Here is a 24997-nt window from a genome sequence, read left to right as displayed (position 1 = left end):
TTCTACTTAACTCAATTGATTCTCAAAATAATGAGGAAACAGTCTCCAATTAAGCTTGTGGTCAAATCTTATAGGCTAGATACTAGTGGCACAAAGATAAAAAATGAAAGCATGCCTTTCCTTAAACAGCTTAAGAATACAAACATGGCCCAGATATGTATATACAGAGTATATAAAAAGTAATTTCAAGAAGAGAAGTCTAAAAACCTGGGAGCATCAGGATCATCAACAGTCCTGTTAATGAGCACCTGAACTGTGCTTGGAAAGAAGCTTCATGCTTCTATGAAGAGGAGGTAAGGTGTAAGACTCAAAATTTTCACTTCACGCGCTAAAGCCTTGGATAACTCAGGTTCACCACTGTACCAGCCTGAGAAATCATGGGAAGATCATAGAGTTGGAAGGGTAGCCCTTGATGGTTTTGGAAATAAGTTTTGCATACATTTATTATATATTTTTAAATAAGTTATATATAACATCTCCTTTTCTGTTCTTCCCTATATATGAAAATGTTCAAAGTTATTGGTGTTTGATAAGTTTAACAAGTTCATAATGATAAAGAAAAAAAATTTAAAACAAGGATGTATCAAGATCTGTAGATGGAAAAGGATTAGACAGTAGATGGTGAGAAAAAGAAAAAATCAGACTATAAGGGAAATTGGAAAAAAATAATCATGAAAATAGGCAATAACCTATGGAACAAACCAGAAAAATAAATAGGTAATCAAAAACTTACTCAAATCTTAGGTGTCATTAATAAAAGCACTGCGTTCAAAACTGGGGAAGTAAAAATCCTGCTGTATTTATAATTACTGTATGCAAAATAGCTTTAAAAATTTAAAGTTCTTTATAAAGGTTTAGTGGTTATAGTAGTAGCAGCAGCAATAATATTACTCCACTCTAGTGAAATAACATATGGAATATTGTACACATAATTCTGGATGTCGTATCTTAGGAATGATATTGACAAGCTGTGACATATCCAGAGGGAAGCCACCAAAATGATGAGCAGGCTTGAAAATATGTTATACAACAGTTGGATTCAAGAAGCTGAGAATGATTTACCTGAAAAAGATAGTTCTTTCCTGCAACAAAAAAAGTAATTTGATGAATCATTTTGGATATATGTTTTCTCTTTTGTCCCATAAGATACAAGCCTAGTAGTATTCTCACTGGCTCAAAAGGTAGGCACAGTTCAGTGAGTTTGGGGATATCATCCCAATTGTTTTCCAGAATAGTGCATTTCTCTTATTATTAATGGTTTACAATATTTTGTCATATAATTGTTGATACCTTTTTTTTCCTTCATTTGAGAATTAAGGGTTCATTCTTTTTGACTATTTTTCAATTGGGCAGTGGCTCATATTCTTATGTATTTGAATAATTTCCTTATCTCTATTAGAAGTCAGGACTTTGTTAGAAAAGCTTGCTCCAAAGATTTCTTTCCTACTTAATTTGTTTCCTTTCCAACCTTAATTTCACGTGTGTGTGTGTGTGTGTGTATAAAAACATTCCAGTAATTTTTTTATGTAATCTGTTTATTTTATCTTTTATGATAGCTTCTATGACATATCTGGTCCATAGATAAGGATAGCTCAAATAGGATAGGCTAAATCAAATGAAATAATATTTAAGTGATTAGCATAGTGCCTGGCATATAATGGATGTTTCAATAACTGCTTTTTTCCCTCTTTGTTTCCCTTGTGAATGGTATCTTCTTACCTGCTCCCGTAATTTTAAGATATGATTTTTTATATGTGGGACATGTATTCATTTGGAATTTAATGCAGAATATAGTGTATGTTGTTAGTCTAAATTAATTTCTACCAGACTGCTTTGCAATTTTCCTATCAAACTTTGTTGAATATTGAATACTTGTTGAGTTTTTAGGTTAATCATACACTATGCTACTATGTTCATTTGTTCTTAGATTATATGTATCTAATTTGCTCCATTGATCAACTTTCCTGTTTTTTAAACCAGTACCTAATAATTTTGGTGATTACTGTTTGTGATTACAGTACTGATTGTACTGTATACATTCTGCAACTTTCCTTTCCCAACCACTCCTCCCCCCCCCAAAAAAAAAAAAAAAGACTTGAGGAGTGGAGAAGTGGCAGAAGTTTGGTGATACTGAAGTAGTATATAGGATACTACTAGAATAATTGATTTTCTACATTTTCCATTTTTTTCTTTGAGATTCTTCACTTTTCTTTCATTAAACACGGTTTTTAAAAACTACTTTTCCTAGGTTTATAAATTAATTCTTTGATAGTATATTTGATGTGGTCCTGAATGAGTGAATTAATTTAATGAGTAGTTATTTTTATTACATTGGAATAACCCAAACTTGAGCAATTAATTTCTCTAATCATTTATGTCTGTGATTATTTATGTAAAAAGTGTTTTATATGTATTTATATAATTCTTATGTATATCCCAATAGGTAGACTCTCAATTTAATATATAATATTTATTTTGACTGGAATTCAGCTTTCTCTCTTTCCTTGACTGGTTTTGTTGATGATAGTTGAAAGGTTAATTATTTATCTAAATATATTTCATATCTTGTTACTTTACTGAAGTTATTATTTCAATTAATTTTTAGTTGAATCTCTGGTATTTGCAAAGTAGATCATTATTTCATGTGGAAGAAGTCTCTGCCTCATACCCCGAATTCTTTCTCTTGTTATAAGTTTTGTTAACATTTCTAGAACTAGATCAAATAATAGTGCTAATAATGGACATTTTGCTTTGTTACTGATCTTAACAGGAAAGTTTTCTAGACTTTCTCCATTATAGAAAATGATTTTAGATACTATTACAATACTAAATAACTTTTGGTTTTAGATGTTACTTATCATGACAATAAAAATGTATCAAATCTTATTTTTGTTCATGGTTTTTAGTGGAAATTTGTATTGTTTCCTGAAACAAAAATTCTGTTACATAAATTAATAAAGTAATTTAATTTTTAATGGTTTTGTTACTAATATTGTCTATTTTGTTTAGAATTTTCCTAATATTGAACCAAAACTATATTCTTAAAATTACACAAAATTGGAGTTTAGAGTCAGGAATTCTGATTTTGAATCCTGCTTTAAATCTTTACAAACTATATGAACTTGGGCAAGTCATTTAATCTTTAATGAACAGCAAATGAAACAAAAATGTAAGGGCTTTGCAAATGTTAAAGTGCTGTATAAATTCCACCTGCTAGTAGTAGCATCAACAGTAGCAGTCAAAAGGTACGCTCTCTAATATGTAATAATAATTTCTTTCATAGTATCTTATCCAATATTTTGCATTGATATTCATCAGGAATATTGGACAGTAGTTTTCTTTTACCACTTTTTTTCTTCCTGATTTAGATATGAAAAACATATTTTAATTATAGATGGAATTTGGGAAGTCTCTTTTTCCTATTTTTGAAAAGTTTGATTAATATTGGAATTAAGTGTTCTTTGACTATTTTATAGAATTCAATTGTAAATATATCTCATTCTTTTTTCTCCTGTGGGGGCTTCCTTTTGGTCTATTCAGTTTCTTTTTCTGAGGTTGAATTACTTCAATTATTTATTTTATATCTGTTTAATCTAAGTATTTTATATTTTTAAAATTCATTGCACTGATATTTTCAGTTTTGTAGGCATATAAGTGGGCAAAATTATCTCTAAAGATTTTTTTATTTCCTCTTCATTTATTGTTAATGCTTCCATTTTATTTTTTTATATTGGCAGTTTGATTTTTTTCTATTTTTTTAAAAATTAGATTTGCCAATAATTTAATCTATTTCATTTTAAGCAGTTCCTAGTTTTGTTTATTCATACAATAAGGATTTTTTATGTATTAAATTTTTAAAAAATTTCTTTAATTTTTAGAATTTCTATTTTGTATTCATTTAAGTTTTTTTTTTTTTTTTTCATTCCATGCCTAGTTCCAATTTGGTTTCCTTTTTTTCTCTTTTGTTGATAAAAATATTCAGTTATAAATTTTCCTCTCAAGACTTCTTTGGCTGCATTCCAAAAGTTTGGGTACACTATCTCATTATTATCATTTCATTGTGTGGCATTTTCTTTTGTTTCTGTGATTTCTTTTTTTGACCTACGAATTCTCTAGGATTAAATTATTTGTCTTCATTTAGATTTTAATTTTAACTTTAAAGATCCTTTATTGATTATAATTCTTTGCATTGTGGTCAATAAAGGGCACATTTAGTCTACTTATTCATCTAAAAGTATATTATAGCTCTGGCCACTTATCTCTCCAAGTTTCTTGAACAAGTCTTTAGGACTTTTTCTGATCTTTCGTCTCCACACTTAATTCATTTTAGATTATCAATTTATTAGATATACATTCTGCAACTTTCCTTCCCCTATCCTCTTCTCCACCCCCACCTCCCCCCAAAAAAAGACTTGAGGAGTGGAGAAGTGGCAGAATATGCTCCCAACCACATTTTTTGGATGGTTAGATGTCCCTGTGTGGTGGCTAAAACTAAGCCCTGCCCTCTACAAAACTCTCTCCAATTTGATACAACTTCATGCCAAACTCAGCTTAAGTTTTAGCTTTGTTCATATTTTGGGGGAGTAACAAACTTGCAACAGGAAAGGGAAAGTGAAGAAAATAAGCATTTATAAAATGCCTACTATATGTCAGGCACTATGATAAGTGCTTTACAAATATTATTTCATTTGCCATGGACTTGATGAGCTTCATCAACATAATGTTGTTAATTCTGTTCATAGGAGGCCTCCTTGCAAGAACCCAGATGGTTTGCTGCTGATATGCCGGCTGGCCTGACTCTTTCTCCTGTTGCAGGTTTTGACTGCAACTCAAAGTGGTTTTACAAAAATGGAGGTCTGATTATGTCATTCTCCTGAATGCAGTAGTTCTCTCTTTTATTTAAGATCAAATATTATTAATCTTCATCTCATCCTTTTAAAATTTTTATTTTAATGCACATAATTATTAGTACATGGTATAGATATATAATTGTTTTTGCTTGTTCAGGCCTCTGATTTCATGATATAAAAAGCTCCTGATGAAGCACATAGTCTACCAATGTGGGTTCACATCTTCTCTGACACTTTTTATGTAATTTTATGGAGTTGCTTGGAATGCTGAGATATTAAGTGCCTTACCCAGAGTTATGCAGTAAGTATGTGTCAGGAAGGTACATTTCTTTTTAGCTCTGAGGCCATTGGCCAATTATACCAGAAGTCTTCAATATGTAGGTCACATGCTACCCACAACACTTCTGAATGTGGCTAGACCAGATTAAAATATAATTGGGAAAATAGTTATCAAAATTAATTAAAATATAAGAAAACAGATAATATGTAGTTTTAAAAATCATTCTAAGGGGTCCTTATCTGTAGTCTAGTGGCCCCTCATTTCATTTGAATTTGATCCCACTTCACTATACACTTGTGTCTCCTGTAATTAATAAATAAGGAAATATTTAACTATAGCTTCACTCACCAGCTTTTAAGGTAACCCTGACAAGTTTGAGAGTTTCTCAATAGTCTTATCAGATATTCTCTTCAATATCAATCAAACAATTAATATATCCCCATATCAATCAATTAGTTGTTATCAATTAGCTTTTTTTTTAAATCAAGGAATATTTACTGATAAGATAATGCAAGGACAGAAGAACAAACCATTTCTAGAGTGGAGAGGAGAGGAACAAGTCCCCTGGGGAAAGTAGCTTCAAACTTTAAGCATGAAAGCATTGAGAACTCATGTGGTGATTGTGTTCGAGGGATTCTTCTTGGTTCTGGGAAGGCCTTGTTTCTCTTCTCAGAGTCTTCACCAAGTTCACTTTTGGGTAGAAGTAGACTATTCCTTTGTTCATCTGGAATGGGTCAAGCAGGTCACTCACCTGATGTGCAGCTACTGTTATGTGCTGGCAGTCTCTGCTCCAGAGACCATTTGCTTAGCAGGACTGTGACAGCCTCCTTTAAAGCTCAGAAAGTTGTAACCTGGTTCATTCTGTCCCCAGATAGTTATTGACCTCAAATCAGGGAAGAAGAAACTCAACAAAAACAGGCACTGTGTATTCCAGGATATAGTAGCCAAGTAGAGATATAATTATGGAAGATTTGGCTACTGTTCCTTTCCCTACACAAAGGCTCATAGTTATGCTTCACTTAAAATCAGCCTGGAAGGGAAGGGCACAAAGAGGCCAAGGCAGGAATTTATCAGTTCTGTTGTATGCAAACTCAATCTCAGGTCCCACATCTCTCCTACTGGTTACCATACAACAGTGCCTCTCAGTCAGTCACTCATGGCTGGAAAAAAAGCTTTCCAAAGTTCCATGAAATGAAATAAGGAACATATCTATTTTAAGGACTGATATATTATTATTTTTTATTTTTTATTATAGCTTTTTATTTAAAAGAGATATGGATGGGTAATTTTTCAGCATTGACAGTTGCAAATCCTTTTGTTCCAATTTTCCCCCTCCTTCCATCCACCCCCTCCCCCAAATGGCAGGTTGACCAATACATGTTAAATATGTTAAAGTTTAAGTTAAATACAATATATGTATACATGTCCACACAGTTATTTTGCTGAACAAAAACAATCGGACTTTGAAATAGTGTACAATTAACCAGTGAAGGAAATCAAAAATGCAGGCGGACAAAAATAGAGGGATTGGGAATTCTATGTAGTAGTTGTGGTATATTATTTTTTAAAGCTTTTTATTTTCAGAATATATGCATACATAGTTTTTAATATTCATCTTTGCACAACTTTGTGTTCCCACTTTTTTCTCCCTCCCTTCCCTCATCCCTTTCCTAGAAGCAAGTGAAACAATTTATGTTAAACATATTCATTTTTCTATATATTTATCACAATTATCATGCTACAAATAAAATCAGATCAAAAAAGGAAAAAAATTAGAAAAAAAAACAAAACAAAACGCAAGCAAACAACAGCCAAAAAAAGTTAAAATTCTATATTGTGATCCATACTCAGTCCCCAGAGTTATCTCTCTGAATGCAGATGGCTCTCTTCATCACAAGATTATTGGAACTGCTGTGAATCATTTTGCTGTTGAAAAGAGACATGTCCATCATAATTGATCATCATATCATCTTCTTGTTGCTGTGTACAATGTTTTCTTGGTTCTGCTCACTTCATTTAACATCAGTTCATGTTAAGTCTCTCCAGGCCTTTCTGAAATTATCCTGATGATTGTTTTCTTATAGAACAATAATATTCCATAATATTGATATACCATAACTTATTTAGCCATTCTCCAGCTGATGGGTATTCACTCAGTTCCCAGTTTCTTGCCACAACAAAAACAACTGCTACAAAAATTTTTGCAGATGTGGGTCCTTTTCCCTTTTTATGATCTCTTTTGGATACAGGCCCAGTAGAGACAGGACTGGTATATTATTACAATATATTTTGGAGGTATAATGAGCAAACTTTTTTCCCCTTTTTATTTTATTAAAGTTTTTTAATTTATAAAATATAAACATGGGTAATTCAACATTGACTCTTGCAAAACTTTCTGTTCCAAATTTTCTTGGGTGGGCATCCACTCAGTTTCCAGTTTCTTGCCACTACAAAGAAGGCTGCCACAAACAGTTTTGCACATGTTGGTCCCTTTCCCTCCTTTAAGATGTCTTTGGGATATAAGCCCAGTAGAAACACCACTGGATCAAAGAGTATACACAATTTGATAACTTTTTGAGCATAGTTCCAAATATGAACAACATTTTTTAAAACTAGTAAGAATACAATAAATTTGAGAACCACTAAATTGTGGTTTGTCCTCATTATCAGGACCACTTTCTTCTAGGTAGCATCTTCCCCTTCCATCTCCATTGAGATCACTTCTTAATTTCTCTTTCACCTCATCTGCTTGTGCTGGAATAAGGCAAAAGCTGTCATCTAACCTTTGGCTCTAGATTGTCTATGCTTTGAGGCAAAGGGGAAGGATTTATTTTTTTTTTCCTATGGGAAGTCCAAGGAGTGGAGAAATGCAGAGCATTTGCTGTCTCCTAGTAATTCCATTTTCTGTCCCTTTTCTCCACCCCCCCCTTTTTTTTTTTAACTAGAAAAAGTTGGAGGTTATGGCTTCCCTCTTCTTATGCTAGTTTAGAGCTCAAGAGTTGGGGTGTGGGAGTCCCTGCATCATTGGTCCATAATGAACCTGACTGGGTGCATGATCTGTACCTCTTTTCAATATCTTCAAGGTGGGCCTCCTAGCTACTTATGGCTTTCCCAATTTTGGGGGAGGCAGAATAGAACTTTTATAGAGAGAGGGGGTAGTTTTGAAGTTCATTAACTGCGCCACTACAGACTTTGGGTGTTTAGTTTGTTGTCTGATTTATTATTCCCTTTCTTCTGAGTTTGCCTTGGGGGTCCTTGAGAGAGGGCCTGACTGATGGACTCTTTGGGACCTTTTGTCCTGGGGAGGGGACTAGAGAGGTGGATGTATCTTTCCTCCTCATCCCTCAAGGTCTGGGATGCAGAGCCTCCCAGGATGCTGATCCTGTCTTGGTTCAACCTGCAGTCTCCATAATTCAGTAGCTGCTGCTTCATCAGGAAAAGGAGTAGGAATGAGGAGCAAGGAGACTCCAGGGATCCTGCACAGCGTAGGTCAGGAGGTAGCTTTGTGTTGTTCTGCTGAAGATGGATGGCATTTCCTACTGTGGAGTAAGAGAAAAGTTCCATTACAGTTGGAGACATGCTGTTAAATTATCACCGATTCAGCACGGATGGTGAAAAGCAAAACAAATTGTGTCATTCGATCTATTGGGTCCAGGAATGCAGCTCCTTCTCACCAAACCTGACAGATGGGTCCACTCCGGGTATGGTCAGGTCTGGAAAAGAGCTCCTGTACCTGTGTCCCACTGATGCCCTCCACCTACCTCATTCGCTGCCTTTAGTTTGAGGCCTTTTAGGGTTGCTGGCTCTGGTGATTTGCAGTGGGGTGTAAGCCAGCTCCCCCTCCCAACTCCTCGCTAACGAAGCACTGAAAATAGCTACAGAGACAAGGACACTGAATCTTCAAGCCAAAGAGAGTCCCTGATGATGTGGGGAGATGAGGAAATGCTCCTGGTATTTTGGTGTTGGGTGTCTGCGTGCCATTAAGGAGAGAGATGGTCTGCCAGCTTCTAATATAATCTTGCCTTGTTTCTATTCCTTTCCCTTTCCATTCACTAAAGCTAGAAGGAGTAATAAATACAGGCTACTTTGTGGGTTATGTGCATATTGAATACATGAATTGGGGAGGGGTGTGTGTGTGTGTGTGTGTGTGTGTGTTAAAGACAGTGCATGTGTACCCTGTGGACCAAGGCTCTGTCTCTCTGGGGTTACGGAAATGAGGTTGATGTTTTTTACTCATGTAGTTTTCCCAGAGGAATATGGGCCGAGATCTGTGTAATCTGGTTTTACGCCTCTATATGTTTACATAAAATGGGGGTGGGAGAATTATAGAGCTCCTTCCTCACCTGTAGTTTAATTAAGACACATTTAATAACTCACAAAAGGGACAAGCTGTATTAAATCTTTCAGCCGTAGGCTCTATCTCTGTAATGACTGGTTTAGGTAAACTCTGCTGGATTTTTTTCTTCCTCTGCAATTGCAGTGTGTGGAATCTTGCTGTCTTTCATTTTTTAGTTGTTCACCTATAACTTTATGTACTTACCTCCCATCCCCATGCACTTCCCAAGACATAGAATTATTCTCCCCTCACCCTGACTGTTAAGGTGCATCAGTCATATAAATTAGGATTTGGATTGGGGAGATTTAGGCAGAAACTCTAAGGAAATACATCCCTACCCCCCCCCCAAAAAAAAAAGGTTACAAATACAACCTCCCCATCTTCCCTCAAATCATTGAAAGGAGTTTTTGAGAACTGAACGAAAAACTTGGGAGAAAATGGGGTGGAATATCACTTTAGGACTAAAATGGATTCTTAGACCTTTTATACACCATGTACTCTTAAAACCCTGTAATGATCCCAGAACTGATGTAAATTTATTCAGACCTCATTTGTAGCACCCATTGCTATATTATAGTTAGACCAAACTGTTGGGGATGGGGGAAGGAAGAATTCAGTGGCCAAGAGTGAATGGTCTTCATGGTTTTTTGTTTTTTGTTTTTTTTTGGTCTAATGTTAATGTTGCATTGTTATTCATCCCACATGCAAAAATGCTAGAAGAGAGAGAGTGAAAGCTTTTGTCTCTTCATACCTTTTATGCATACTCAGTGGTGGTACATCAGCCAGTTAAAAGGATTCACTACCATACAGTAAGCTGACAGGAAACATGCTATGAACTGGGAAAAAGTTCCTTCCAATATGCATTTCCAGAAGCAAGCTGGCCAAGTTTCCACATGGCCGGTATCAGATAAAAAATATTTTATATGCTCTAAATCCTTCACTCTCCTTGCTTAGTCTTCCTTCCCCATCCCACCCCCAACCCTACTCCCCACATTACTCTAGATTTTCACAGTGATAAGTTCTTACTGTTGCCAAGAGCAACTAATGAAAAGTTAAGGGAGTTTTGAATGTAGATGACAGAAGAATGTCCAGAATATAATCAGAAGGTATTAATGAACTAGCTATGCCTTGATCCCTTTATCAGGTACCAAATGCCTTGCTGATTGAGTCAAGAAGGTAACAAGTATGATTGGCTGAGAAAACTAATTCGTCACCCCTCTGAGGGCTTTAAATAGCTAAATCCTGAGGTCTGAAGGCAGTGGAGGCTCTTGATTAGTTTGCATTTGAGAGTGGGAGAGATTTTAAGCCACTGCTGCCTGTGGAGAATAACCTTGCAAATGGAGAGGGGGGAATTTAAAAGGGGAAAGGGGAAATCCATGAAGGTGGAGGAGAGGAAAAGAATGTAGGAAATATAGAAAGGAGTTTCTGTGGAAGAGTTCCTTGCAGGAAAGGAAGATTGGGAATTTCTCCTCTCTCTCCTCACATCAGTCATGTAGATTTGAAGGGGAAGCTACTGGCCTGGTAGGAACTATTTTTTCCAAGGGGTAGCAGAGATATACTGAAGACAGACAAGGACATAGAAAGAGTCACTTGAGGGAGAAAGGAGTTTTCAGGAGCATCTCTTGGCAAACAAGAGTCAGGCTATGGAGAGGAACAGATGCTGGGAATCCAGCCTGTGGTCTTTATGAGAGAGGAAATATTTCCAGGTTCTGCAGTCGCAGGAGTTGTGAGGTTCCTTTGCCTCATGTGTTATGCAATGAACAATATATATATATATATATATATATAATACAATAAACATTTTTAAAGCATTCACTGTGTGCCAGGTACTGGGCTAAGCCTTGGGGATAAAAATAAGAAAAAGACAGTCTCCACTCTCAAGAATCTTATAATCTAATAGGGGAAGTTTCATTGTTATTGTTCAGTCTTGTCCAAGTCTTTGTGACCCCATTTGGTGTTTTCTTGGCATAGATACTAGAATGGTTTGCCATTTTTCAGATGAGAAGCTGAGGCAAACAGGGTTAAGTAACTTGCCCAACATCACATAGTTAGAAGTGTGTGAGATTTGAACTCAGGAAGATGAGTTTTTCTTACTCCAGGCCTGTCACTCTATCCATTGTGCCACTTAACTGCCCACTTAGCTGGGAAAACACAATAAATGAAAGAAGGTGAAAAGGTGGATGAGGATGATACCCAGAACAAGGCCTTGGTTATGTGGTCAAAGCCATATATAGCTGATGAGAAATAAAGTGTTGTCAGTGCTTCTGATCTCTCTTTAATTAAGGGCAAATTGGAAGGAATTTTTGCTCCTTCCTCTAGCATTCTGTTTAGAAGAGCAGAGGCAATCAAGGATATGATAAAACATGAGTACTAAGGCTTATGCAATCTTCAGGATGATGACATGTTCTATATGCATGCTCACTACCATATTCTGAGCCCATTCTTCCTGTGTACTTGTGGGAGAATGTACCATAGATTTAACAGTGGGAGGGATGCTTTGTATATATTGTTCTTACTATGCCATTTTGATAAACACCTTTGCTATCTATTGTCTATCTTTTAGTAGTTGATTGTTACAATTTGGATATCAAACCATTTGGATGCTCATGAAGTATTAGATATGTGGCCATTTGGAGACCCAGTTCGAGAGTGCGGTTTGGGTTAGTCAAAGATGGGGTATGAGCTAAAGTGACAGGCCAGTGGTCTTTGTGTTGTCACTTTTAGAATCAAACCCTTAGCTTTGAAGGAGAGAAGAGAAAGGAGGAGGAGAAAGAAAAAAGGGAGAATAAAATTTTTCCTAGTGGTTGAAAAAGGTCTCTCTGATCATAATCTAAATAAGTTAAGATTTGGGGTACACAACTTTAGTCTATATTGGGATTTTTGATTTAAAAAAAGATATGCCATATATATGGTAAAGTTTATGGAAATATTTCCATCAATTGTTTTTGAACATTTACTAAGAAAAAGACAAAGCATAGCCACCCCCTTGTAAACAAAGATGTAAGTTTTATGTTTCCTTTATGTAGTTGATAGAATTTGCTTTTTTGTGCAGTTCCCCTAATAATTTAGGCCAGATAGAATGGGGAGGGGTTAGGCACAGATCCTAGCAACCAAGTATCTCCTTAATCTATTCTCTGAAAATCCTTTCCCCAGGAGTGATACTAGAATAAATTGACCTTATCTCTGAAACTGAGTAGACCTGAGTGAGAGAATTCATTGGGCTTCTCCATTCACTGTTCAGAGCTTTATCACAAGTAAGGTGTTGTATCTATTTACAGCTTGTTGGTAATAAAGTCATAATGCTTTGTTGCCCCAAAGTCCCTACCACACTCTCAGAGTGAAATAGCCTTCTTCTGGGGTTATGGTGATCAATTTACTTTGAATCATTACTTTCTTCTTAATTTATTATTAATACCATTGTTTGTTTTACACTCAAAGAAAGGTCTTTGCTTCAAAGGAATTTTTTTTTCTTTTTCTTTTTTGCTTTCAGGTTGAAAATCTGTCTATGAGAACTTAACAGCTTTTCCTGTTGATACTTTCCCTTCCCCCACACTCCCAGCACCAGGAAAGCCCCAGAAAGGTAAACTCAGCAGGACCACCATTGCTTCAGCAAAACAGACATACCCCTGAAGTACCAGGTAAGTCTCTTAAACCCCTTGAGACTGTCCTCTTCAAGGTAGCATTATTCTATATATCCCTAAAAGAGATGTTGATGCACCTCCTGTTTTACAAACCAAACCTGGATTTTTCGGTTTTAAGGAGTAGTAGGTATGACATAAACAAATTTCTAAGAATCAGTCAGTTGTGCCCCTACAAGAAACAACTGCTATCCAATGAACTGAAATCCATTAATTCTGCTGCAGAGGAATTAGGTATTACAGAAATTTAGGAGGAGGTGTTGTTGACTATGTTCTTAGAGCCTAAGAGAGTAGGGTCAATGGTTTTACCCCATCTCTGTTATTTTCATTATACAGATTGTATTCCTAGCCCCAGTATTCATCTCTTAAAAGCTCACCTTTGATTCTGATGGTACTTGCTTTGAGTCTAACCCCTCTATTGAGAAACAACTCTAAGCATGCGTCAATACGTGTCTTCTGCATAAATGAAGGGCTGTAAATAAGAATCATGGATTAAGAGTTTAGAGCCTATATAGACCAATCTCCTCAGATTAATATAACTTATATATAGTCCCCAAATGGGGAAGGGATTTGTTCAGCGCCTTGCAAGGACTAAGCATCATTACCTGGTTTCAAATCCAGGATGTCAGATTTCAAATTCACTGTTCTTTCTACTGTATCACTGTCCTCTGAGAAACATCAGAGCAGCAGCAGCAAAGCACTTTGGGTGATTGTTTTTGTTACTATTTTTCTCTTCTGCAAAATTAGTTATATAATGGTGAGAATTCTGTGACTCCAGTGCAGGTAAGGTACCAGGTACAGGCTACTTAGTTACCTTTAAATTCCTTAGTGTCTCTATCAAATTTATGAGTTCAATAATTCCTGTGTAGTATACTGGTATACTTCTTTTGTCCCTTTAATGATAGCAGCAGTCTGTACTCTCTTGGGAGCTTGTGCATCTCTCGCCTGCTTCAATTTGAGGTAATGGGTTCATCATATAATCTGCATTGTGGGAAATGCTTCATGTAACTTCCTCAGGGTTAAAATCACTCTATTTCCCTTCCCTCCTTACTTAAATCCCAGCTACTCTTCTTAAAAAAATAAAAGAGAGAAGTGCATGCTAATGGAGGACCATGCTGGGACATATATAAATACACACACACACACACACACACACACACATGTCAGCATACACTCTCAAAAATATATAAACAAAAAAGCCAAAATGGCACCATCAACAGAGAAGCAAGTTAAGGCACATATCCTGTGGATAGTGTAAAAATAATAACAGTATCTCTGGATCACACCTGTTAATGAATCTCCTTGCTACCTCCTTAAAGGAGAGAAAAGAATGGATAAAGTAGTTCTTTTATGATTGCAGTTTATATTTCACCATTGAGTTAGCTGGGTTCTAAGTATCTGTGTCTCTCAAAGCATGAATTTCTGGAATGAATTATCTATTCGCGCTCTCTCTCTCTCTCTCTCTCTCTCTCTCCTCTCTCCCTCCTTCCTTCCCTCCCTCCCTCCCTCTGTCTCTTTCTCTCTCTTTCCCCTACTCTCTCTGTCTCTTTGTTTTTTCTATCCACTCATTAATTCAGTTTTTATATATATGTGCACATATATATTTACAAAAAAAGAGTGGCACTGGATCATTGCTGATCAATCTCTTAGAAATTCCATGTTTGAATTGAGGGAGGTAAAAATGCTGTTATATTAGTTGGATCTTTCTAGCTTGCAGCAATATCTATTTGTACTTTTTTGGTTTCCTTGTCAATCTCAAGTACATGCTCTGAAATCATAAAATGTAGTATGAGACTTTGAGAATCATGGTACCTCCACTGAGGGCAGAGGTCATCTTGAGAGAAGGATTAAAGAGAAGGCTCCTTCTCTGATGTGGCAGCTCAGCATATTTTCCTAGCTGCACTAATCAGTTTGAAGACTGCAAAGGAAACTGAGTTCTGCATGTCACCTTGAAACTCTGAAAGAACATTAAAAAAAAAGTTGAGTAAATGTTAGACTTAGGATCTGGACATGTATTTTTTTTAGTTACAGGGAACTCCCTGGTAAGGACACTCCCTCCATCAATGAAAACCAGCATCTTTTCTGAAACTTAAGATTTCTGGGAGAAGTTAAGTGATTTTACCCAGAGCCACTTCTGGGTAGCTATGCATAAATATATGTATGTATGTATTATGTATGTGTTAGAGTTGAAACTTGGTTCCAACTTCTTTTTGATTTGAGGTCGACTCTCTTTCTAACATGACACAAAATATTAGTGTTTCTAAAAGAAAAAAACCCAATTATATTCAGTATATTCATTGGTAATTTTGATCTTTCTTCATGATATAGGTTCTCATACACCGTTCTATAAGTGTCCCCCCTTTTTTTCCTTAGAGGTGAAAACTTGTCACTTTTTGAGATCCAAATCCAATTACAATTTGAGTGAGTTTATTTTGTATTCTGCATCTGAAGAAAAGAACTATGGGCTAATATTGTAAAATTCTCTTCATTTGTAATTTGCAAACAAATTTGAACCCTAGTAACCAAGTGGGTAAAAAAAAAATCAGAGAACTATCATAGACATTAGAGTTTAATTCATTGCCTTTGAGTTTTCTTTATATAGAAAGATTTCTTTACTTATAGCTTATTCATTAGCATTCCAAATAGAAAGTCCTTTCCAGTTCTTGGTACATTAAATGTGACCTGGATATTTGGGAGTGAAGGATAAGAAAAGAATAGTTCCAAGAGGCAGAATAGTACAGTGGAATGAGCAATGGATTTTTAGTAAGAGAATCTGTGTGATGTTGGGCAACTTACTTAACCACTTTGGCCTTCATTTTCCTTATTTGAGAAAGTTTGACTAGATGGCCTGTATGATCCTACAAAAGAAGGAACAGTACTTTATATGTCAAGTCTAGCAAATTGTTGATACCTTCTTTTCCCCCAAGCCAGTAAAACTCTCATCGGGGAGACAAAGGTATTACTTAAAGAGCAACTCAAGATCATTGATAGAGAAATATCAGAAAAGGGAGCTCTGAAGGTGCTTTTGTTCCAGTGAGTGGGAGTGTTAGATCTGCTTAGACATGAAAGCTTGTGTGATTTCATTCCCCAAGTCACTGCTGAAGCAAAGCAGCAGACTGGAGGAGGGAGGGGGCAGAAGCAAATGCTTATGCATCTGTAAAAGGAGGTCAGCTGAGAAACTGTTGCTGAGAAAGAGCATTTTTCTTCCACCTGTCCCTCCCCATTTCCTATCTTCCTCCTCCTTAGAAAAAGCCTCATAAATTAGGCCCCATTTTAAGACCCATCCTTTTAAATATGGATTCAATTTAAATTTTACTGTATAGTAAATTCCGAGTGCTTATTAAAAACATGAATAGAGATTAATCTGCTGTAAAACGAGATTTGTCTATTATATCCAGTAGCTGAAGCTTAGGCTAGATTCATCCATCATTTAGACAGGGAAGAACTAGGCATTCTCATTAGGAGCCATGATCAAAAATAAATAAATAAATATTCCCATTCATTTTTGGAACTCTGATCTTTCAGCTTTTTGCTTATCCCATTTGTACCTCTGCCTCCTTTCTCATCACTACATTATAATAGGTAGCCAGATTTTCCTGAAACAATAATCTTACTATCCTGATAGTAATCCTAACTAGTAAGAGCTGTTGCAACTTTATTTCAGGGCACAGAAATTTAAAGAGTTCTGATAGCACTTCCTTTAGTTATTTCAGCAAGAAGGAATACTTAAATATCACCCCTAAATAGCAAGAATAATTAGTTTTAAAAGTAAGCTAATAGAGGGTATACTTCCTCACCAATAAGCAACTGGATGCTAAGTGAACTCCTCTCCTGAACTGGTTTAAATATCTTCTCTTGTCTTAATGGTGGTTTTCCTAGGAGTGACTTTTTGGAGTTCTAATAACTCCATCCTTTAAGACCCTGGGTTTTTTTTTTTTTTGAAAGAGGTTGAACCAGGCTCTCCCTTCGAGTCCTTTGGCGGAATATGTCATAATTGCACATAGCAAGTAGCAGAATTGCTTGTTGTGGTTCAGCTGATAGGCTCTAATGAGAAAAGGCAGTCTTTTCAACAGGCAGCATGTATGGAGTTGTCCCGCTCCACTTTTTATGGTGGTGATGGGCAAAAAGGTCATGGGGAGAGTGTTTGTAAACAAACCAAGTTACAAGGACCAAGGGATGATACAGCTTCTTGGCAGGCAATATCAAGAATCTACAGTGTAAATGGAATGTGTACAAAGAGCCCCTAGAAAGTCTTCTTCAGAAACCATACTTGAATAGCCTGCGAGTTTCATGGGCCCTAGGAAGAGTGCCTTTTTATCTTCCTAAGAAAATATGTTTCAATGTCTATTTTGGGGATGGTTGGTCATGTGATGGGAGCTGTGGGAGGCTTTCACACAAGCTTGTCATGTAAGTTTGTCCTAGTGGTGTAGGTTAGTGCTTACACTCCTCAATCTCATTATGTTCCTTTCCATTTCTTAAAAGAAAACCTGTCTTTCTATCTTGACCCCCTAACCCCAGGATGTATCAGTGAGCAACAATGGACTCTTTCCCCATAAATCATTGAGGAAGGACTCTGTTTCCTAGACATATTCATCATTCATTTCTCTTGTCTACTTTTTTTTAAAAGCTATTAAATCAGAATCCATCACTGGGGGGACATGGGATCCTCAATGGTGGTAATGATTTACAGAAGTAAAGATTGCCTGTATCAAAAGTACTAATTGTAAAAGAGGTTGATCAGGACTCTGAGATTTCTAGAGTTTTGGGATAAATGCCTTTTTGATGATCGAGAAGAGGTAGTGCTCTGTTTTATTATTTTATACTCAGTGATGATAAACCATATCATTCTGCCTTCTCTTTGAGTTACACTGACCAACAGCAGGAAAAAGTAGAAGTATGTTAGTCCCTAGGTTATTTTTTTTTTATGAGAGTCAGAGGAGAAATGGGACCTGTGGTTCCATTCATACAGGAAACTTTCAATAAGGAAGTTCCATTTAGGAATGCTAATTTATACCTGCTATGAGAGTCAGAGTATTCTAAGGTTGCTAGAACTTGGAAAAGTTAAGGGACTTTCCCAACATCATATTGTCCATTGGTGTCAGAGACACGGCTTGTATATAGCTCTTCCTTGCTCTTAGGTTGTCTTTCTCTATACTATGCCAAGTTACTTTTTAGCTTAAAATGAATCCTAAACTGGGCATCATCATTAGAGACCTCAATTCAAATTCCCTTGTCACTCACTAGTCATGTGACTGTGAACAAAAATGCACATTCTTTCCATTTTCGTTTCTTCATATATAAAAGAATTCCGATTGTACAGTCTTATTGAGTTGTGAGGGTCAAAAGAGATAATGTAAGTAAGTCTTAAAGGGCTGTATAAATGCAAATTAATGTTGGTATTATGAGAAATATGAAGGAAAGAATAGCAAGTGTGATTTTAAAGTTTTTGTTACTAGTTACTCATTTTCTGAACATTTGTCAAGAATCTACTATGAAGTAATAACAATGATAATGTTAATATTTATATAGTATCCTAATATGTCTATTAATTTATACTTACAATACATTTTGTTAATAATTATTATTTATTTGCATTTATTTAGTGCCATAATGTTCCTTGCATATATCATTTGATACTCATAATAACCTTTTAAAGGAGATGCCATTATCATCTCCGTTTTATAAATAAGGAATCTAAGGCTGAGTAGTTGTGTCTTGCTTAGGGTCCTTGTTACTAAATATCTGTTCAAATTCTGGTCTGCCTAAGTCTAAGATGAGTGCCATATCCCCTATAACAGGGGTGGGGAGCCTCCACACTAGCGCCTATATAAGGCCCACAAAATCATTTGCATGGATGATGAGCAGAAAGATAGGTAGAACAATTTCCAACTGCTTCAGTTCTATAAGTTGATAATTTTGTATGCTCCAGGAATGATATTATAAATATCCAAATGGCCCTTGACATAAAAAAGAAAAAGAAAAAAACCTTAAAACACACTTGCCATTCTTTCCTTTACATTTCTAATAATGTTCTGTTCTACAACATGGAATAGAAACATATCAGCAGAACTTCCTTTTTATTCTTTTCCCATTTAGGGTGGAGGGAGTAATTATATAGCACATTTGAAAAGCCCACTGTCAAACAATGGAGTTTCTGAATTGACTGAGACTGGACCTGGGTTGTTTGTCCTTTATTTTTACAGAATACCAAGACATCAGGGAAATGGTGCCATGACACGCAAGTGAATTGGATTTAAGTGAGGGAAGGCTGTGCAAAGACATCATTCTTACTTTCCCCTCCAGAGTCATCTGGGTCCAGTGGCCAGATATACATCAGGATGCTTGGAGATGGTTGAGGGCAAAGTATGCTAAAATGATCATCTCCCTCACCATTTCTGGACTTTATGCCGAAGATTACCATTTTATTTTTGGCTGCCACATCACATTGTTGACCCAGATTAATCTTATTATTGCTTATAATCCCATAGTAATCTATTTAATTGCTGGGTAGAGATTGAATGACAGTGAAATGATAGAATCCTTCTTTGGGTTGGTTTAATGTGAGTTGATTTCCTAGAAAAGTTAAAAGTCATATTAAGAAAGATTTTGACATCTAGCTTTGCAAGGATCTTGGCATTAATCCATTTTAAATTCTATTGTATTACTGATGAGGAAACCAAAATGGAGATGGGGTAACTTTGCTCAAAGTCAAGTGATTTGTTGATTTGACATAGGTAGTTAGTTCGGAGACAGAATTTGAAAACAAGTCTTTTTTTATTAAAGCTTTTTTATTTTCAAAACATATGCATAGATAATTTTCAGCATTCACCTTTGCAAAACCTTGTGTTCCTAATTTTTTTTTTCTTCCTTTCCCTTTACCTCCTCCTCTGGACAGGAAGTAATCCAATATGTTAAACATGTACAATTCTTCTATGCATATTTCCACAATTATCGTTCTGCACAAGAAAAATCAGATCAAAAGGGAAAAAATTAGAAAGAAAATAAAATGTAAGCAAAAAACAATAAAAGGTGAAAATATTATGTTGTGATTCACACTTAGTCCCCACAATCCTCTCTCTGGGTGTAGATGGCTCTCTTTATCACAAGATCATTGGAACTGTCCTCCATCATCTCATTGTTGAAAAGAGCCATGTCCATCAGAATTGATCATTGTATAATCTTGTTGCTGTATACAATGTTCTCTCGGTTCTACTTCACTTAGCATCAGTTCTTGCAAATCTCTCCAGGCCTCTCTGAAATCATCCTGCTGATCATTTCTTATAGAACAATAATATTCTATAACATTCAGATACCATAACCTATTCAGCCATTTTCCAACTAATAGGCAATCACTCAGTTTCCAGTTTCTTGTCACTACAAAAAGGGTTGCTTCAAATATTTTTCCACACATAGGTCCTTTTCCCTTTTTTATGATCTCTTTGGGATACAAGTCCACTAGAGACACTGCTGGATCAAAGGGTATGCACAGTTTGATATATCTTTCAGCATAATTCTAGATTGCTCTCCAGAATGGTTGGATCAGTTCACAACTCCACCAACAAGGTATTAGTGTCCCAGTTTTCCCACATCCCCTCCAACATTCATCATTAGCTTTTCCTGCCATCTTAGCCAATCAGAGATGTGTAGTGACACCTCAGAGTTGTCTTAATTTGTATTTTTCTGATCAATAATGATTTAGAGTATTTTTATATGACTAGAAATAGTTTTAATTCTTCATCTGAAGATTGTCTGTTCATATCCTTTGACCATTTATCAATTGGAGAATGGTTTGAATTCTTATAAATTTGAGTCAATTCTCTATATATTTTAGAAATGAGGCCTTTATCAGAATCCTTGGATATAAATTATTTCCCCCAGTTTATTGCTTCCCTTTTAATCTTGTCTGCATTGATTTTGTTTGTACAAAAACTATTTAACTTAATATAATTAAAAGGATACATTTTGCATTCCATAATATACTCTAGTTCCTCTTTGGCCACAAATTCCTTTCCTCTCCACACATCTGTGAGGTAGACCATCCTTTGTTCTTCTAATTTGCTTATAATATCACTCTTTATCTATATCATGAATTCAGTTTGACTTGATCTTAATAAAGGGTCAGTTAGGTGTTAGGGTGTTAGGTATAGGTCAGTGCCTAGTTTCTGCCACATTAATTTCCAATTTTTACTACAATTTTTCTCACATAATGAGTTCTTATCCCAGAAGCTGGGGTCTCAGTATTTAACAAACACTACATTTCCATAGTCATTGACTATTGTGTCTTGTGAACCTAACTTATTCCACTGATTGACTTCTGTTTCTTAGCCAGTACCAAATGGTTTTAGTGACCACTGCTTTACAATATAGTTTTAGGAATGGTACAACTTGGCCACCTTCATTTGCATATTAATTCTCTTGAATTTCTTGACCTTTTTGTTCTTCCAGATGAACTTTGTTATTATTTTTTTCTAGCTCTGTAAGATAATTTCTTGGGAATTTGATTGGTATGGTACTGAATAAGTAGATTAATTTAGGTAGAATTGTCCTTTTTATTCTATTAGCTCAGCTACCCATGAGTACTTGATATTTTCCCAATTGATTAGATCTGACTTTATTTGCGTGGAAAGTGTTTTGTAATTTTGTTCATGTAATTCATGACTTTGCCTTGGCAGGTAGACTACCAAATATTTTATATTATCTACAGAAAAAAAAAAAAAACCTCTTTTGAGGTAATGAAATGAATGGGAGAGGATAAGGAGAAGACAATCTCCAATTGTGAGAAGTTTTTTTTTTTGTTGTTTGGTTTTTTTTTACTAGTCTCTGCTACAGTACTCTTTACTTCTTAATCATAAGCCTACCTTGTCTTTTGAAATCAAACCTATCAAAAAAACAGAAGAACCAACTCTCTCCGTTCTACTTACTTCACTTAGCATCAGTTCTTGCAAGTCTCTCCAGGCTTCTCTGAAATAATTCTGCTGATCGTTTCTTGTAGAACAATAATATTCTATAACATTCAGATACCATAACTTATTCAGCCATTTTCCAACTAATAGGCAATCACTCAGTTTCCAGTTTCTTGTCACTACAAAAAAGGGCTGCTTCAAATATTTTTCCACACATAGGTCCTTTTCCCTTTTTTATGATGTCTCTGGGATACAAGTCCACTAGAGACACTGCTGGATCAAAGGGTATGTACAGTTTTAGAAACAAATTTAGTAACAAAGAGGTTTATGCTATTTCATAAATTTGCCTTAAGTTAAATCAGGTACCACATATACATGCACCACAAAAGATGTCTTCTGTCGCTAAAAAATTCCTCTGTATAAGAATAGGAGGTGTTAAAATGTCTCCTCTCCAAGCTAGCCCCACAGAGCTAGAGTTGACTCTAGAAGAGATAAATGTATTCTGAAGTATAAGGCTTACGAGAGCAAATTCCAATTTGGGGGAATGTTTTGGTGTGGAAAAGTTCTATTCTTATTCTGGGGCCAAAAGGGACTTACATTTTGAATCCTTGGTTTTTTATCAGGAAATGATAATGGGGATGATGACATTGGTGGTGGTGGTGGTGGTAGCTACCCATTTAAGGTTTGCAGAATGCTTTACAAATTTTTCATTGTATCCTCACTACAATCCTAAGAGATAGGTCTTATTTTCTCTATTTTATAGAAAGTATCAAATCAGTGGAAGGCTCAGCTGGGGGAACTTTAGGCAAATAGAATAGATAAAATAAACCTTGAGTACTACTATCCAGTTTGTGTTAGATAGAATCTTTTGTAGTTACTTGATATTATATTCAAGTTATATTCACACGTTTCTTAAGTATATAATTTCTGAATTTCTGCATTGGAATTAAATTCTTAAAGCCTTAACAGTTTGAGGTCTGGAGTTTGGGGCAGCATGGATCAGAATTGGGGCAGCATGGATCAGAAGAGAAATAGGGAACATGTGCTTGTTATTGTTACTGTAGTTGAAGATGGTTCAGTTGTGGCAGATTTCTGAAACCTGAGAATTAAAAAGTCTCAGGGTCTAATACCATTAGGTGGCTTGGCCTTTGGAGCTAAGAGTTAGGAACCAAGTAAAGTGTAGAAAATATGGACATTGTATGCCATTTGAGTTTTTTTGAAACCCTAGAAAGCCCTAGAGCCAAGAGCTAAGTGGCTGGGCAATTTTCTAGAAGAAGATAATGCTTTAGGAAGTAGTATTCAACAAGGTCTAAGGAGGAGGGCAGAATCATTTTACTAGTATACCTCTTAGGTCTTTGAGCAGATTTAATATGTTGATATTGACCACAATGAGCAAAAGTATAACTCTTTTTATCCCATCTGCTTTTGGTTTGAGGTATTTATTCTTCCTCTGACCCATTCTTATTAGTTTAGGCATGAAATTATATTTTGACCATGATGTGATATATATATATATATATATATATATACACACACATATATATATATATATATATATATTCTATATAACACACACACATATATATATATATATATATATATTTATAGAATATAGAGGAACATTTTTTATGTAGACTTTTGGCTAATAGTTAACTACTTAACAGGTACCTTTCAATAAAAGTCCTAGTCAGACACAGAGGACAATGTCTGCCACATTCCCCAAGTAAATGCTCCTTGCTAAAATCGTTCAATTAGTGTCTATTAGTCACTCAGTGTGTTAAAGCATTTAGGACAATTAAGAGTGAGAAGAGTTTCCAGATGTAGTGCTAAGCACTGGAGCTGGGAACTTATGGTTTTGTTGGCTGTTTCCCATATGAAAAAAAGCATGGCATCCTGATATACTGAATAGAATGCTGGATCTGGAGCCAAGGAAAATTTTGGGTTCAAATCTCCCCTAATATACTTACTAGTTATGTGATCCTGAAAGAGTTATTTATCTTCTCTGAGCCTCAGTTTCCTTATTTATAAAATGGTTATAATAAGATCACCTATTTCATATAGTTGTAACAATGGAGTAGTGATCATGTATTAAATGTTCACTATGCATCAGACATTGTACTAAGTGCATGAGATAATTTTTAAAAAGTAAAAAAAAAACCCACACACTATTTTAAGAGAGCTTAGAATCTAATGGGTTGACAAATGTTCAATAGTTATATACAAACAAGGTATATATTGGATGAATTGGGGAGGGAAATATTTCAGGAAAGTACTAGTTTAAAGGGGTTCTAGGGAAGCCTTTTTATAGAAAGTAGAATTTTAGATGAAACCTGAAGGAAGTCAGGAGACAGAAGTAAGGATGTAGAGCATTTCAGGAACCAGAAGAAGCACGTAAAAATACCAGGTTTGTACAGATGTAGTATCTACTTTGAGGGAACAGTAAGAATATCAGAAGTCACTGGATCAGAGAGTGCATGATGGTGTTGGTGGTAGGGATTGGTGGTCCTATAAGAAGTAAAAGCAATAGAAGCATTTTGCAAGCCTTAAAACTCTATAAAGGAAACCAGCGTATGGTGGAATCACTAGTACTGATATTTAATATTCATTCAGTAGTTATAAAGCATAGTAAGCAAATGATAGGCACTTAATAAATGCCTTCTGTATAATAGGCCCTGTGGTTACAAGTATAAACAATAGAATAATTCCTAACCATAAAATACTATTCAAATGTAGGAGACAATTTTTACATCTAAAATATAAGGTATGTGTAAAAGTGTTAGGCTAAATTCTAAGGACACCAAGAGTAAAATAAATTCAGCATCTGTATTTAAGGAATGATCAGAATGATCAAAGATTCAAAGGCTTTCCAGGTATTGGGAATCATTCTAGTCTAACCTAGTCATTTTATAGATGAGAAAACTGAGGCTCTTAGAGTTTAAATGAATTGTCATTAATTAGTTTTGTAGGAGAGATAAGACATATACATATAA

General features: G+C 35.5%; 1 protein-coding gene across 7 annotated transcripts in view; it reads left to right on the top strand.

Moving 5' to 3' along the window:
- RBFOX3 (RNA binding fox-1 homolog 3) overlaps nucleotides 1-24997 on the top strand; it is a 942623-nt gene that overhangs the window by 217477 nt on the left and 700149 nt on the right. For all 7 annotated transcript variants that reach the window (XM_031968497.1, XM_031968495.1, XM_031968493.1 and 4 more), the window contains exon 2: nucleotides 12957-13104. The gene's annotated coding sequence lies outside the window, so the exon portion shown is untranslated. The remainder of the gene's footprint in view (nucleotides 1-12956; nucleotides 13105-24997) is intronic.

Source organism: Sarcophilus harrisii, chromosome 4 (assembly GCF_902635505.1).
Source record: "Sarcophilus harrisii chromosome 4, mSarHar1.11, whole genome shotgun sequence".
Classification (NCBI taxonomy): domain Eukaryota; kingdom Metazoa; phylum Chordata; class Mammalia; order Dasyuromorphia; family Dasyuridae; genus Sarcophilus; species Sarcophilus harrisii.
The sequence above is the reverse complement of the archived record's forward strand: the minus strand, read 5'-3'. Positions and strand labels throughout refer to the sequence as shown.